Here is a 16,081-nt window from a genome sequence, read left to right on the forward strand (position 1 = left end):
TATTTAGTAAAGGTGATTACAAATCTTTGTTGATTAAATTTTGCAAACTGCTATGTCCACTAATGAGCACATAAGCTGATTTAGTAGAATTAGTCCTTTGTATTTGGTAGAGTAATACATCCCTCTTTGTGTTGAAGGGACAAAGAGAAGTGTCATCAGGAGCTGTCTGCCTGCACACACAAACACACTCTATAGAAATTGCCATGTTATTGGAAGCATAGAGGAATGCCACTAGGAAAACACAGGAAACCCAAGCCAAGATTTGAGATAGCAAAATTGATTTATCAGATGTTTTCATTCAGATTGGAGAGGGACACTTCAAAAGCCCCTGGTTTGCTGCTGCTGTTAAAAGCGCCTATGGCATTCTTTATGATTATTAGTGAAACAGAAATTAAATAGCAGCTGACCCGTACAGTGCTCACAGGAGTCACATGGCTCGGAGACCCAGATACTGCAGTGCATCACTGTGTGATGAGCAGCACGTACAGACCCACTCAGGATCTGCCTTGGGGTGCCAGTGCTGATGAATGAAGGAAATTTGACGAAGCTTCCTAAACTGATGCCACGCTAAGAATGAATGTTCTTGTTTTCTGCTTTAAACAATATATGACTTGTTTGCAGGCTTCTGTTCAATTAAAAAACCCAAAAAACTGATGTGATGTCTCAGTAATGGTTACTGAAATAGATTAATAGAAGGACAATCCTGAAAGATTCAAAATGCCTTTTGAAAGAAGTCATAGGAAATGTAGCATTGCCATTAAGTAGATGTACATGGACTATCTTAAGTGTGGAAAAAATATAGCCATGCATTCTTTAACGTGCAAAAGGTAACATCAACCTGCTAATGCCAGACAACATAAATTTGCTAACAGCATTATGTAGGAAGAGCATTGTTTCTTGGGCAGAATATTTTGAATTACTTGGATTATTTGTAAAAAAAAAAATTGGCGCCATAGGTTTTAACACAAACTCAAACTGATGACAAATCATCAATGACATTGACCCCTTCCTCTTTTCAGCAGCAAGCTATACAATGTTAGCACTAATTTCCTGCTGTTGTGACTCAGGCAGCAATCTGCCATTTGGTAGAATTCTAGAAGCTTAGAGAAAGAAGTCTGTTGCTTGAAGATGCCTAGACATGGAAGTGTAATTATTGATAATTTCTACTATGTTTAAATGGTTGAGCATTTTAAAAACACACAAAGGTTATTGTTGTTCTATGTGTATCTCTTCTGCCTAAATATATGCTGCAACATAATCTATGTCATAAGTATTAATTTCATCCAGTCTTTCCAAAGTGTATTTTTGTATAACATAGGAAATGTGGGCTATAATTCCCTCATTTCTAATGTTCTCTACTAAATGACATTTGAAAGGGTTCTGTGGCATTTGTTTTCTTTTCTTCCTCTCCTTTAGCAGCAAAATGGTATTTCATCACAAATAGACCAAGCACACATAGCAGATCTAGAAAATTTAGCCTTCAGCTATTAGTTACTAGCTCTAACAGTAACTCAAAACTTTGCATAGTTGCTTTATACAAAAAAATGAATAAAATTCAGGTTTCCTGATAAGCTGACATGTGGCTGCAGAACTAGTGCCTGCACAGCTCCAGTCTCAACTTTATTTTCCCAAAACGATCCCTTTGCAGAGCAATGGTTTTCACCAGCAGATAAAAGTTTGCTGCCACTGCTTCATGTACAACCTAGAAAATTCCCTTTGAAAGCATCCTTTCTGACTCCAGGGATGTCCATTTTTGAAAAGCTGAATTCAGCACTTGCCTTTGCAGAACCATTTGCACCCATCCTAAAGGTTTTCTTGACGCAATAGAAAAGGAACATGTAGGAACCAAAATCAGATATATGTTGGTGAAGGTCTTGAAAAGCAGTTGAACACCGGTCAGCCATGAGGCATTTTCATTAAAATTTTGTGAAGGCCCTATTTAAAGTGTCGCTGCACGGAAGCTCAATATTGCCATTGTTCAGCAGGATTTAGCATTTTTCTCTGATGGGCTACATGAAGGAGATGGACATTGGACCTCCCTACACCAGACAAGCTCCAGTGAAGACTGTCCTTCTCTGTTACCATCAAACTTTTCAAAATGAAATGAACCTAAAATATAACAACATTTTTAGGCAGACAAATGAGAGTCTGGCTATTGAATTTTCATTCACAGAGGCTTGTCCAAATAATAACCCTCTGTCTGCAGTCACCTTCTTATGAACAGCTTAATTTAAGATGATTTCAGGGGCAGAAAATTAAATCATTCACAGTGAATAGATCTTCTAATAACAAGACACTTTTATCTCACAGGCAGCAGTGTTGTCAGTACTTGGGCATAATTGGGACTAGAAATTGGCAATTTTGCTGTAAAGCAGCTAACCCAACAATAGAGACTTGTAAAATAGACTTAATATTGACTCAGGCTGTTTACTTGAAAAATTTTACCAGCTACATGACATTTTGGTTTGCTAAGTATTAATGGGCACAGGGTCTAAGGTGAGTCTTGTTTCCAAACCAGTCTCTTGCCCTAGTTATTCATACTATCTTAACTGAATGGTGGTGGAAGCAAATTTATCTTCTGGGATTTTGGAAAAGTGACTTAAGAATCCTTAATGCAAAACACAATCCTATTGTAACCTAAGCTTAGGAGAGGTTAGTGTGGGGAGCTGGCATTTTTGGTGAATAACTGGATACCATGGGCTTTTGCCCATGGGAATGTGAACAAAACATTAAAAGCAATATTAAGTGATAGAAAGGTCAAAGTTAAGGTAAACATCTGAAAGTAAGACACTTCAAAGTGTCACTTTTGTCAGTTACAGTTCAAAGTACTGACAGTCACCATTTCCCTCTAAAGTGAATGTCTCTTAAGCTCTTTCTCTTCAAGATGAAGTAAGCACTGGAAATTGGAATTTCCTTTGAATCCCCTCACTCATCATGTTTCCATTAAAGGTATTATGTTTATATTGTAAGTGGTTCATAGGCCATTTAGAAATACTACTACATCAGACATATGACTATTTATTTTTTTTTCACCATAATATCACTGCAGGAGGTGCAATGTGGCCAACAGTTACTAAAAATGTCCCAGGTCATTCATAGATGCTTGAGACCTAGGCAACCATGATACTAAAAAAACATAGGGTCATTGTTAGTTTAAACCCTGATCAGCAGAGATGATCTTTCACATCAATTTTTATTGGCATTCAGGCAAGTTTCTGGACAGCGCCTTCTGGAGTTTCCTGATCTCCTCACAAGGAGAGAGGTTGCCTTAAAATGCAATTGTATCATCCATATTACTCCTATTTCCTAGTTTGTGTGTTCATCAACCATAGCAAAGAAAATCAGGAATCCCCTATTTTTCCATTTCTAGTTCTTCTAAGGTATGACAGTCAGAATGTGACAGTACATAGTCATCATTTACTTGTATGTCAGAGGATTTTGACATTTGTAAATTGTATAACAAATAAAGCCCAATAATTTAATAAATAAACCTCTGTGATTGTTTCTCGGAGTTTTAGCTGTAAGTTGTAGTCATGATGTCACAGAATTCTTTAGGTTTGAAGACAGTCCTGGATAATATCTATTCTGAAACTTTGCTCAAAGCAGAAACCAATTCTAACATTAGATCAAGTTACTTCAGCTGAGTTTTTAAGATCTCAAGGATTGTGTTACAGACCAATTTGGTGGGATAAACACAAAAACATATATTTCTGAAGTTACTATTAACAGGAGGGAAGTAGAATTTGTCCAGAGTTTTCTGTTCCAAGATCTCTGTTTTGCCACACATGTTCATCACATACTCACAAATCAGGTCGCAGTTCCTCTGGGCCAGCAGCTCAGACCTGTATCATGAATGAGGGGGAACAGGCAATCATTGCCCACTCAGTGCTGGGGTCCTGGCTGGTAGCTTGGCCATAACTCTTCCCCTACAGGCTCTGCCTTTGCTGTGCTGGCATCCTTTCATGCTGTATCCCTGTACCCACCCAGCAGGAACTACTGTCTTAATTATTTATTGCTTCCTAACTCTGGTTGTAAACATAAGCTGTCAATGGCCTTGCTAATCACGTAGCCCCAGGCAAATCTCTTTGACTTTCTGCTTAGCAAAGACCAATTACTAATTGTCCCCAGAGCCTCTGTCACCCTCTGGTATCCAGCCACCAAATGTTACAGAAAGTGTGAGGCTAAGCAGCAGTTGCATAAGAAGGTTCATCTGTACTTCTTTGTTTGTCAGATCATACTGAACAAACATTGCCAGAGCTGGGCAGCTGCAGTCAAGGTCCCTTTTGCAGTGATTTTTGCTACACTTTTTAATTGTTGGCTTTTTTTTTTTTTCCTTCTATCCAGGCAAAATTTCTCTTGGAATTTGTAGCATTGTTTCTCGTCTTTCATTGTACACCTCTGAGAAGTGTCTGGTTTTGGTTTCTCTACAGCTGTTGTAAAGCAAAAATGTGATAGTTCAATGGAAAGCATTATTAACCCAGACACATCTGCCTAAAACAGCCAATTAGAGCCAGAAACATTAGAATACTGCAACCCTCATGTTTTTCAGGTATTTTCAAAATTTACTGTTTGATGGAAATGACTCAGGTTGCTAATGCATATCTCCAGTGATGGTGGTAAAATAGGTAATTGGTTACAGGTGGGAAGACTTACATATACAGCAATTATGATAATTATTCCCGTGTGACCTCATCAAGGTCTTTTAACTTCCTACAAAGTATTTTATCTCATAGCTTTGGAAAAAAAAAAAGTTGCCATTTAAGGGCTAAGTATAAACATATAGGGGAATTACCCCAATATTTCCCCATACCTGTCATTAAGCCTTATGGCTGACAGCAATAAATAATAAAATTCTCTTTTGCTTGAGTTCATGAAGCCAAGTTTATGTGCCAAGTTTACCTGAAAGACAGTTCTGAAGACAAGTCACAACAAGTCACAGGATTTCCATAAGAATATGGAAAGAGAAGTTTTACATTGAATCAAAAGGGTTATACCTGAGCAGCTCTGTCTCAAATCAACATGTTTAGTAACTGCAATAAATTAAAGCAATAAAATTGCTAATTTTTAATGAACATATACTGTAATGCATGATTGAGTGTGAACATGTTTAGGACCATAATTACATTGAGATAATTAAGAAGCTAATTTGAAATACATTTGAATTAATCTGAAATGCAGTCTATTCAAGTTCTGGGAATGGAAAGATAGCATTTCAGAGAATTATTTTTGTCTCTCCAGGAACACTGTAACTGAATGAGAACTGTTCTCCCTAGTGCTCCAGCAGTGCTAGAAACTGACTATGGAATATATTTCTAATGCTTCTCATCCACAGAAGATAGTATCAGACTGTTTGTAACTTGTAATCTGAAGCAAGATATATAGATTTTGATTTAATTTTGATTTATTTTCAATTCTTCTAACAAATAGTTTCTTCTTTTACTTTGTGATGTAAGCAGCCTAAAACGGGATTCATTTCACTCATACAGCAAACTGACACTTCGGTCATTTACTTGTCTAAATAACAGAAAATAGATATCCCAAAGAACAATCAACATTAAGAAGAGAGAAAAAAGGACTTCAGATGCTAATTGAAATTTACTTTATATAGGTATAATTTAGTGTAAATGGTAACATAATCATTACTGATAATGAGAATCAATAAGGAAGCAAATGGCAAAATCAGAGTTTGAGCTGCATTCACTGAAGACACCTCTTTAAATCTGAGAAGTCAGATATCAACTAAACTTGTTCTTTCCCTGTCTAGATATTTAAATATGTCAGCCATCCTTGAAAAGCTGTAATTCTAAAAGATATGAGGGCTTTATTTTGTGTTACTTAAAAGCAAACAAATAAAAACCATCAAAACAAAACAACTCTTCCCCCTCTCTCCCTCCCAAAAACTAAAACACCACAGCTGTGGAAAGCCAGCATTAATTAGACAAATTGGAATCTAAAAGGACTCCTAGATACCAAAAAGGCATAGAACTCTCCATTTTTCAGATATTCCTGTGGTAATCAGAGCACAGCACAAAACATGCAGTTTTAAGATCTGAATACATTTCATTTTATAAGACAGCCATTTGGCCACAATTTTAGCCATTGGAAAAGCATAAACATAAATCATACTCTGCCCAAAGAAAATGTTAGCCTGATAATCAGGATGCTAAAAGGCAAAAAATTAGATATGCTGATTCGCAGATGACACCAAAGGCTGGGTACACCTGGGGTTTATCTTCAATTCTACACAATTCTGCACAACCAAATTGTACTAAAGTACAGGTAAGTACTAGACTGTACTTATCCCATTTGAAAAAATAGCTTTTCTATAAAGCTAAAAAATCTTAGACAAATAAAAAATCCAAATTCCTTTTAGAAAAATAGCTAAAGATTAATATCTTAAGGATCTTGCGGGTATTTTTGCTAACTGAATGCTACATTTTGTTACCTCTTAAGAAAAAGGGGGAGAATGTGACATTCGGAGATAGAAGAATAAGAATAGAACAAGGACTCTAGAAATTAATCATTCTTACTTCTGAGCTAGTCCTGCAGGACTTGCACAAATTCCCTCCACGGAAGTGTTGCAAGTATGTTATTTGTGTGTATGTTTGCTCACAGATGTTGGCTTATGGGTGTGCTTGACTTCTGTGCAGTGGCTGTGCTGCCGTTGTAACAGGAATTCTCTTTTCAGGAAATGATTCAGCTAATTCTCAAATACACAGTATTCATTTGACAATTAACATTTCTTCTCATCTCATTTTTTGATGTTTATCCTTAGTGGCACTTCTGGCAAGACAACTACCACTAACTTCAGTGATGAAAAATGCTGACAACTGAATACAGTCTTTCTATGCTTTACTCAGCAATTTGTAGCTTTGTTTGACAGGTAAGGAAGATATAACCATAAAACTATATACAAAAATTTCCAGAAAAAAAGCCACTAACTTAGGATCTTTCCATCTGAGTCACCCTGAGGCTCATTTTCCAGAGACAAGTGGAAATCAGGATGTCAGTCTCACCAAAGTCATTTGGGAGTCAGTGGCATTACAGACTCCTTTAGCCTAAGAAGAATCCTCCATGCGTCTGAGTTTCAAATATATTTAACATTTATAGCTCTCAATACTTACAGATAAACTCAGTTTGTGAAATGGAAAAATGAATAATTTGTTTTTTGGAAAATTTGGTTTTTATATAGATTAGAATTGCAAAATATTTATTTGGATTATCCAGTTTACCTACGTCACATTTTTGGTTCTCTGCACTTCATTAGGGCATCTGAAATAGCTGATTAGTCTATGTTTTCTTTTTCTAAAGGACTTATCAAAGAAGAATGTGTTTCTGCACCCAAAATTCATACAAGCCCCTTTCAATTTTCAATTTTAAATCCTCAACTTTGCATTCTGCAGCTCAATTTTAAATTGTTTAATAAATTTTAAAATTATGTTCAAAAAAATCACTATTTTAATGTGTAACTAATCAGGTTCAAATAATTGACAGGTAAGGTACAGTGCACTAACCCAGTGACTTCAGAAGGATTCCTCAAAATACTTTTTTGTATATTTAATGCAAATAAGTTCTTTGTTTTAATTTCAAAGCAAAATCATGAAATTATGAAGTAACTTATTTAAAATATAGTTATGCTAAAACTCACTTTATGAAAAGGTGTTGTTTTATCTATCTAATATCATGCTTCCCTGAACAATTTAGTTGCGCATTTCTTGAGGGCTGCCATTCATAAAAACTATGAAGAGAGGGAGAACTATGAGAAGAAAAGCCTAATTTTTTAAGAGTCTGGCTCCTGAAAGATCTGGTGAATTTGATCTAAAAAATCTAAGTCCTGCAGCATAATCTACCCAGAATTTTTGAGCAATCACAAAGAAATATTTTTATAGTTACAGATATTCTGTCAACTTCCCTTCAGAGATTTCACTAATGTTGGGTATTTCAGACTGAATCTGGGTTAGGAAATCAATGTTGGCAGGGAGGTCAATCTGTATAGTTCTGCTTATGGAAACTTGCTTAAAAAGGAACAGGACCAATGTTTTTGGCAGCTGTGGGCAGAAAATACACAAGCTGGACAAAGTAGGAGTAATTCCCTCTTATTTAAGAATCTTTAAAAATGTTAACAATTACGAACTTGCTCAGAGGTGATATAACCATTGCAGGACCAGAAAGACAGCTTTGCAGGTATTAATGCATAAAATACCATGATTTAGAAGGAAGCTGATCAACAGAAGTCTGCCACAGAAAATGAACTAAGAAGAAAATTACCGAAGCAATATGTACTTCAAAAGATTCATAAGCTTTGCAGGAGAAGCTTATAAATATTTTATAAGATTTATAAGCTTCTCCTGCAAAGGAGAAAATATCAACATTTTTTTACAAAACAAAGCAAAAATGACAATAATTCAAAAATTAATTATCGTAATTTCTGGAATTATATCTTGTTTTATAGTTGAGTATTTTAGAATCACTGAGAAGTATTATGTTCTGAATATTACTTCCAACTTATCTGCAGAATACTCAAATAAATTCCTTAAATCAAAAGTCTAGTAGCAAAAATTATGGACAAAACTAATGTACCACTTAGCAAACTCTGATGAAAATTTTCATATTTTCTATGAATTTAATTTTAATTTAGAAAAACAAGACATAGAAGACAATACCCAGCTGCTGTTCAGCAGCACCTTTGGGTTACACTCGTTTCATATTGATGCACTTCATATGACTCATTTGGAATCCGTAGACTTATCCAAAATTGCATTTGCAGAAGCTGCAGACAAGCAATTTTTGCTGTGTGAGAAGGTCAACCCTATATTTTTTTTTTCCTAGCAAATTATTTTCTCTGTGTTTGGAATTCTTTCCATATCTAATAATTTTTTCGCATATGTACTGATCATAATGAAAGTACTGGATGTACAGTACCAGCTTAAGTCTTCTCTGTATTTTAGTTTTGTTCATAAAATCAAAGGCAAGGAGCTGTAAATGTAATTTGGTGAAGATAATAAATATAGCTTATGGAGATTAGAGAATTTACCAGACATTTCACTGTGCTATTTTCAAACAAGATCCTCATCTGTCTTTTGTGGATGCTTGTATATAATCATCATAATTTTTAATAAAGTCTGAGGTTGAGGAATCAGCTTTTATATGAGGTAGAAGGGTGCTTGTTATTCACAGTGAGAAACAGAGCCTTTACTCTCAAAATATTTGAAGGCTTTCATACCTCTTTATTAGTGACTACTGTTGTGACAATATGAGCTAATTTAATCAATTAAGTAAGAAGATTATGATTTCAAGAAAGACAAGTACTTTTAACTTTCAGAATTTCTCTACTTCAAGTCAGAGAAAGCTCTGATCTGTTTGCTGGCATTCATTCACTCTTTCTACAAAGCTGTGAAAAGTTACCAGGTTTTCTTATGCACTGGGTCTGAAACTGTTTCATGACAATAGGTCTGGGATTAGGAAAGTCAGAGATGCAAAACTTCTGGACATTGAATTTGATGTTTGGCATTTAATATTCTTGGTGTTAGAGACACAGAGATCCATGTTTGTACTTGCTCAAGCTAAATCAGATCCTACTGCCCAAGTGACAGGGTAAAAAACTGTTGTATGGTCTGTCCCACCTCTCCCATGGATCCCCCTACATATGGATCATCAGGCCATGGCATTAAAGAGGATTTAGCATCTATTTTCCAGTAAAGGAGTCAGAGTCTGAATATTTAGTGCACTTACATTACTACTACTACAATTATTTTTTTTCTGTTTTTTGACCAAAATATATGACTCTTTACCAGAAAATATAAAAATGAAAATATTATACTGAAATAACCTTTCCCACAATTCAGGTGCCCATTTGGGTTTGTGAAAAATGTGATAATAAGAATTTTATCTAACTGAATAGTGTTTGAATACCTAAATACCTTAAGTACTTGAATTCCTGAATATTACACTGAATAACATTTCCTCTAGTGTTTAAGTGCTTATGATGGTGTGTTCTGGCAGCTCAGTCACCCATGGTGCTGCAGTGCTGGTGGGTGCATTTGTTTAACCAAAAATTTAAAAAGGGGTTCAAAGAGCTCTATAGCTAAATCTCAAAAAGCTCAATTAATGTTTAGAACCAACTCTGCTGTTTTACTGAAGACTGAGGTTTATTTATGAATGAGGTTCCAGGGTGTTAGAGAGGCAGCAATCTATCAACAAAAGTGCTTAAATGGTTAGTAAGGCACTTAAAAATGTAACATAATATAATTTGTATGTGCTTTCTTTCTGAAATTAGGTTTTATTTTATCAGCCTTGCCAGCAGCAGTCCTAAGCTGTCTTTACTCTATCTGATGGTTATTTATTTTCCAATGCTTTTATATAATTAAACACTATTTTGATTCTATTAAGTGTGGAGGAAATAAGGTAAATAAACACATTATCAGACTTTATTTCTTCCTAAATGTGAACCAATATCTGATTTAATGTTTTAATTTCATAAATTAATTGGGGCCATTACTAACAGCCATTTCATAAATCATCAGAATAACACATGCTCAGGTATTATATTCTTGGCCTGAAGCCAAAGAACTGGCATAACATAATAGGAGCAAATCAAGCCATGAACTAAAATATATGGATTAAAATGGAAAATAGATATAATTGAATAGCAACTTAAAATCTATCACTTTGACATTTTATTGTAAAATAATGTAATTTTTCTTCTGATAACACAAGCCCATAGAAAACATGAATTAATCTTTTGATAAAGAATCATTACTCATGCAGGTATCAAGAGAAGGATCTCTAACAAAAATATCTTGTCTTGAAAAATTCTAAACCTTACCACCAATATTTCTTAAACTAATAATCTTATGAAAATAGAATGTCATTGAAAGTCTTCTTAATTTATTTCTTAATGTAAGTATCTTTATACTTTAAAGCAATAAACCCTGAAAAGAGATTTTAACATTACATGTAAATAAGCCATTGCAAAAATGTGCTTTCATATAAAATGACATTTTTGAGAATTTCAGTTAACCAAATATTTAAGTAACTTATGAGCCAGAATTTGGTTTTCTTTCTTACTGCATGCATTAAACAAACAACAACAACAACCAAAAGTACTAAGTTGTTATCCAGACTGTTTTCCGTGTTACTTTTTCCATCATCTATAAAACGTTTATGAATCTGAGACTAAAAAAAAGAAGTAAAATTAATAATTATATATTTTAATAATTCTTAAGAGGTATCAGAGGTATCTTAACACTTGTCAGAAATTTAAAAAATCAAATTGATGAAAAATATATTGCCAAATTAAACGCCCCATTTACAATATATACAGATTTAGTTCAGAATATTCTTGAACACTCCAAGCTCCTGGCACAGGAGTTCAGAATAGGAATAGCAGATTAACAAAGATACTATTGCTCCACCTAGTGAAAAATCTGTAATACATCAGGCTTGAATCTGAAGCTGAACAACATACTTTCTGAATCTATCCAATTAATGGGCCAAAAAAATATATTAATCCTCAACTTGAATTTTATTCATCTTCCTGTTGAAAAAGAGTTCTGATTTTGAAGTACCTTCCATTTTTAAGACTTTATCGATAACCATTTGAGATAGAAGTCCTAAGTGGAAAAGGGAACTGTAATGAAGATTACAAGGAATGGGATGTAGGAGATACAATCTATAATATGTTAGTGTTATGCTACTGGAATACTGTCTTTTGAAGCCATGTACATCTTCTGGCTGTTTTGTGAAGCAGATTAAATTGGTGGTCAAAAATATTAATTGCCTATTGATCTGAGAAAAAAGCTGTCAGAATTTGCATCTCTGTTCAAAATCAATGAGGTGATGAGGAAACCATTTGAGTAGTGCTCCTCAGAGAGCTGCAAATGTGGGGAATTAATGGACCCCTTGCACTTCATATTGACTTGTCCGTACTTTTTATCTCAAAGTTTTGTCATCCTTATTTTGTTTTCAGGTTGTGTCAAGGATAAAACCTTCAGGACCCCTGAAGAAATGTAAAGATGTTACCTAGTGATTGTGAATTTTGTGACAGTTAATGAATTACTGATCCATGAAGAAGAGAAAAGGGTGCTCATCGCATGAACTTTTCTCACAAAGACACAATTAAGATAACAGAGAAGAAGTACTGACACCATGAAGAGAAAGACTTGAGGTTAACACAGGATCTGAATCTTGTCATCCTCTGATTCGAGGCAGAACATGACTCTGAGCAGGAGGCTGCTGAGTTCATGTGAATATCAGTGTACAAAAGTACAAATTACTCACACCAAAGTTGCCCAATTTTGTAAGAGAGTGTAGAAACTTTGTAAATTTCCATCTTCACTTCTGAAAGCATTCCAGAGCTGTGTTAGCTTGCTCAAATCTGCTTTTCACTAGGTTTATATCTACTGATAATGATTTTGTCCTGGCTTCTCTCCACAGACTTACCACTCTAAGTCTCTGATAAAAACCTTTTTATTACACTGGCATGTAATTCCTTGAACAAAGACCTAAAAATCAAAAGGCTTGCTGACCTAAAAAACTGCTAGATTATCTTTTGAAAGAAAAGAAAGAGGGAAAGGGAACTCCTTGATATTTCATATCAGTGAGTAGCGTTTGTGAATCCAATATCAAAAAACTCCTTCTAACAAGGAACAGTTGTAAAAGATGCATTTTCCAATTGCATTTTTCAATCAAAATTTAATCAGATTATAGGAAAGTTAGGGGTGTGTTTTTGAAGCAAATTCTCTCATCAAAGACAGAGTAAATTGGCCAGGGTGCAGGTTAACACAGGGTGTGTCAGCTGGATAGATGTTTTTGGCACAAGAGGGCTTAGCTATCAAGATGATCTGCATGGGAATGATTTAAAAATAGCGACAAAGCACGGTTACTGGACTGTGTCTGTACACATAGAGTCTATCATTCTCAATCAATACTCATATATTTTATAAAAATACAAGGTATTTCATTTATTTAATCCATTTTAACTTCTAAGCAGTCACAAATTTAAATGTGTTTGTACTGTTTCTTCCATAGGTGAGAGCAGTTGAGCAAAGCTCAGAAACTGGGATAAGTGCAATTGTGTTCTCTGTGGCTGAGCTGCATTTCTGTCACCCGTACCAGCATACTTGTAGCATTCCATGCAGTGCTAGCCTCCATGCAGTATCCAATTGCTTGTGGTATTCATTTTACAAGAGTTTCAGGTACTCAGCACCTCAGAAATGCTGAATCTCAGTTTACATACTGCAGTCAAAATTGTCCCGCTATTATTTTTTCAGAAAATAAGGTATTTCAACAGTTCACATCTTGGAAAGATTTTTAGGAATGGGTCACACCCACCAGAAATTGACACTGGAACATTACAGAATTTACAGAGGTTAGGGAGTTTTGATGTAATTGCTTTTCAATGTCAGGAAAAAGATATGCAACAAAAAATGCTCTAGAAACAGCATTCCAAAAGAATCAAAATCTGTTTAGATATTATTAAGTTGTGTAAGAAAATTAAAATAGTTTTAATATCAGTAGTGCACATCTCATAATTTTTACAGAACCAATCTGAAAAGAATATTCTATTTTTGAGGGGGATGGGGAGTGTGCAACATCTGGGAAAACAGGCTATGTTTTTAAAACCACTTCTGATCTACAAGTAAGGAAGGAGCATTTTCCACTGACAGGATAGGAAATTACATCAAGAAATCTCCCATAGCCAAAGATAAAGAGTCAATATAAAGACAAATAAAGAAATTTGTTTCACCCATATATTGAAGCAACATGGTATACTGGTAGCAGTGAATCTGTCACTCATAATGCTAATTATCTTGTAAACAATTGCATAGGCAAGACTTGAGTGAATTTTGTTTCTGCAAATATTAAAGCAAAGATCTGCCAGCTAAGGCTGATAGAGACTTCTAAACATGATTCCAAGATGAAAAAATAGTACCTTTACATACTTCTAATGAAAAAAAAGAGTAACCTTGAATTCATGTGATTTAGTCAAATTCCAATGATATAACACCACTTACTCACTCTTCTGCTGATTCTTTGTCATTTGTTCTTCACTACTAACCTCGTGGCTAAGAGCTGTTAACTGTGTTAAAAAAAGAAAAAATAGAGGAAGTTCAGAGAATACCTGTGGATATAGCCAAAACATTGGTAACACGGAAGGATTTTGTTTGTCACTTCTGAGTAAATAATCAATATATGGCAGATTGTTAATTTTAGATTAGGTGAAAACATACTCATTTTTTTTTTTTTTTTAATATTTCCTTCCAAGCGGAGGTGAACACTGAAGTGGCTTACAGCAGTGTTATGATGACCTCTTGTGGTTAAGTAAAATATGCATTTTGAATCAAAGTCTCTTGAAAGCTTCCACTACCAAAGGTTAAATTCTATGCTTAGATCTGAAGAGCTTTGTGTTGTTAATGTTGCCTAACCTGAAATAACTCCTCCTCCCAAGCACGCTATCAATATTTGTTTAGCTCACTGCTAAAAGATTCTTTTAAAAATATCTCAACCTTTGCACTCCACGAACATAGCAGGTGAGAGTATCGTGTTTTCTCACATGGTAATTTGTTAAAGCAAATTGACAGGTCTGCCTAAATAAAATCATTAATATAAAACCTAATAATATTTAATAAAACTGTACTGCCCACTACAAGTGTAAAAGAAACTATATAAGCCACTCATTATAAGAAATAAGATTATATTGATAGACTGCAACAGTAGATATTGAATATATATATTTTTTTGCATAAAATTTTATTACATGAACTAACTATATGCATCGTGTTTAAATTGCTGTTAAAGCTGTCTCTTTTCCTCAGCTTTTCTTTCAAGAAAAATCAGAGAACTGAGGACTTTCTGATGTTGCCAAATACAGGCTATCAATCTGGATCAAATTACCTGACACATCCTTTAGTAGATAAAATTGCTCAAGACTTTATCCTGATTTTCCAGTTTCCTGAAATCATTCAAAATTACACTGATTTCATAAGACCACTTGGCTGAATGATTATACTTCAAGTGATGGTCCCATCAATATTTATAGACCCATGGTAGTGCTTTCCCACTGGAGGATCACCAGTGGTGGTATTTACACCTGCCAGGCATTATTAACATGACCTTACTAAATTTAGGAATTATTGCAAAGCCACTCCTGCACTGGCTCTGCTGTCTGAAGCTCTGGGAGCTCATCGGGAGCACAACCTTGGACTGGCCCCAGCTGGGCGTGTGCCACGCTGTGAGACGCTGTGGTGGCAGCCTCAGCTGCTGTGGGACCTGACTTGTTTATGCAACAAAACATACTTTGGAGAGCTGTAGGTTGAACCCACATGCTGCTCCCAGTGTACACAGAAATCATTATCAGCTCTCCCCATTTCTTTTCTTTGAAAAGGGGAAAAACAGAGGCTGTTGGGCAAAACGTGCTGGAACAAAGCAGATGACAGCAACAAAAAAGCAGGTTTAAGTTAAAATGTGGTTATTGACACATGTCAGTAAGGAAGCACTGATGGCAGTCATGTGTCCTGAAAAGTCTCTCTGAGTTTTGAAACATCATTGACGAAATTCTCCTGAAAATTTCTTGCATTAGGAGGTTCTGAGCACTGCTGGTATACAGACTTGGGAGACAAAACCAAATTGTTTGTGTGGGGGAGGGATATGTTTTGTTTCTATTGTTTAATAGGCCTAATTGTCTCCTCCTTTAGCTGGGTTAACTCTGCAGTGCCAAGAACTGACTGACTTCAAACTGTAAACCCAGCGTATGAGGAGCAAGATCCAATACTCTTGACCCCACTGAACTTCCAACTAAATACAGTTTGCATGTCTGAACATGTGATTTCTCAAAATGTCCAAATGCTGACATTCTTTCCCCTGCCATAGGTTACAGGTGGGATAATGTCCAGCCTGAGACAATTTTAATTTGACCCTCAGGGTGCAGTTTATTGCTCCCCTGGCTCAGCATAGCTGCCCAGTGGCTTGTGGCCACTTGTTGCCCATTGGAGGCTCCTGGCCAGCCAGCCAAGAAACCAGCCAGCTAGTGACCTTCCCAGAGGAGGTAGGTTGTGCCTGTTTTGGCAGCATATATGCTGGC

The sequence above is a fragment of the Melozone crissalis genome, unplaced genomic scaffold, assembly GCF_028551555.1.
Source record: "Melozone crissalis strain CALT ecotype California unplaced genomic scaffold, PUWL_Pcris_2 ptg000002l_1, whole genome shotgun sequence".
Taxonomy (NCBI): domain Eukaryota; kingdom Metazoa; phylum Chordata; class Aves; order Passeriformes; family Passerellidae; genus Melozone; species Melozone crissalis.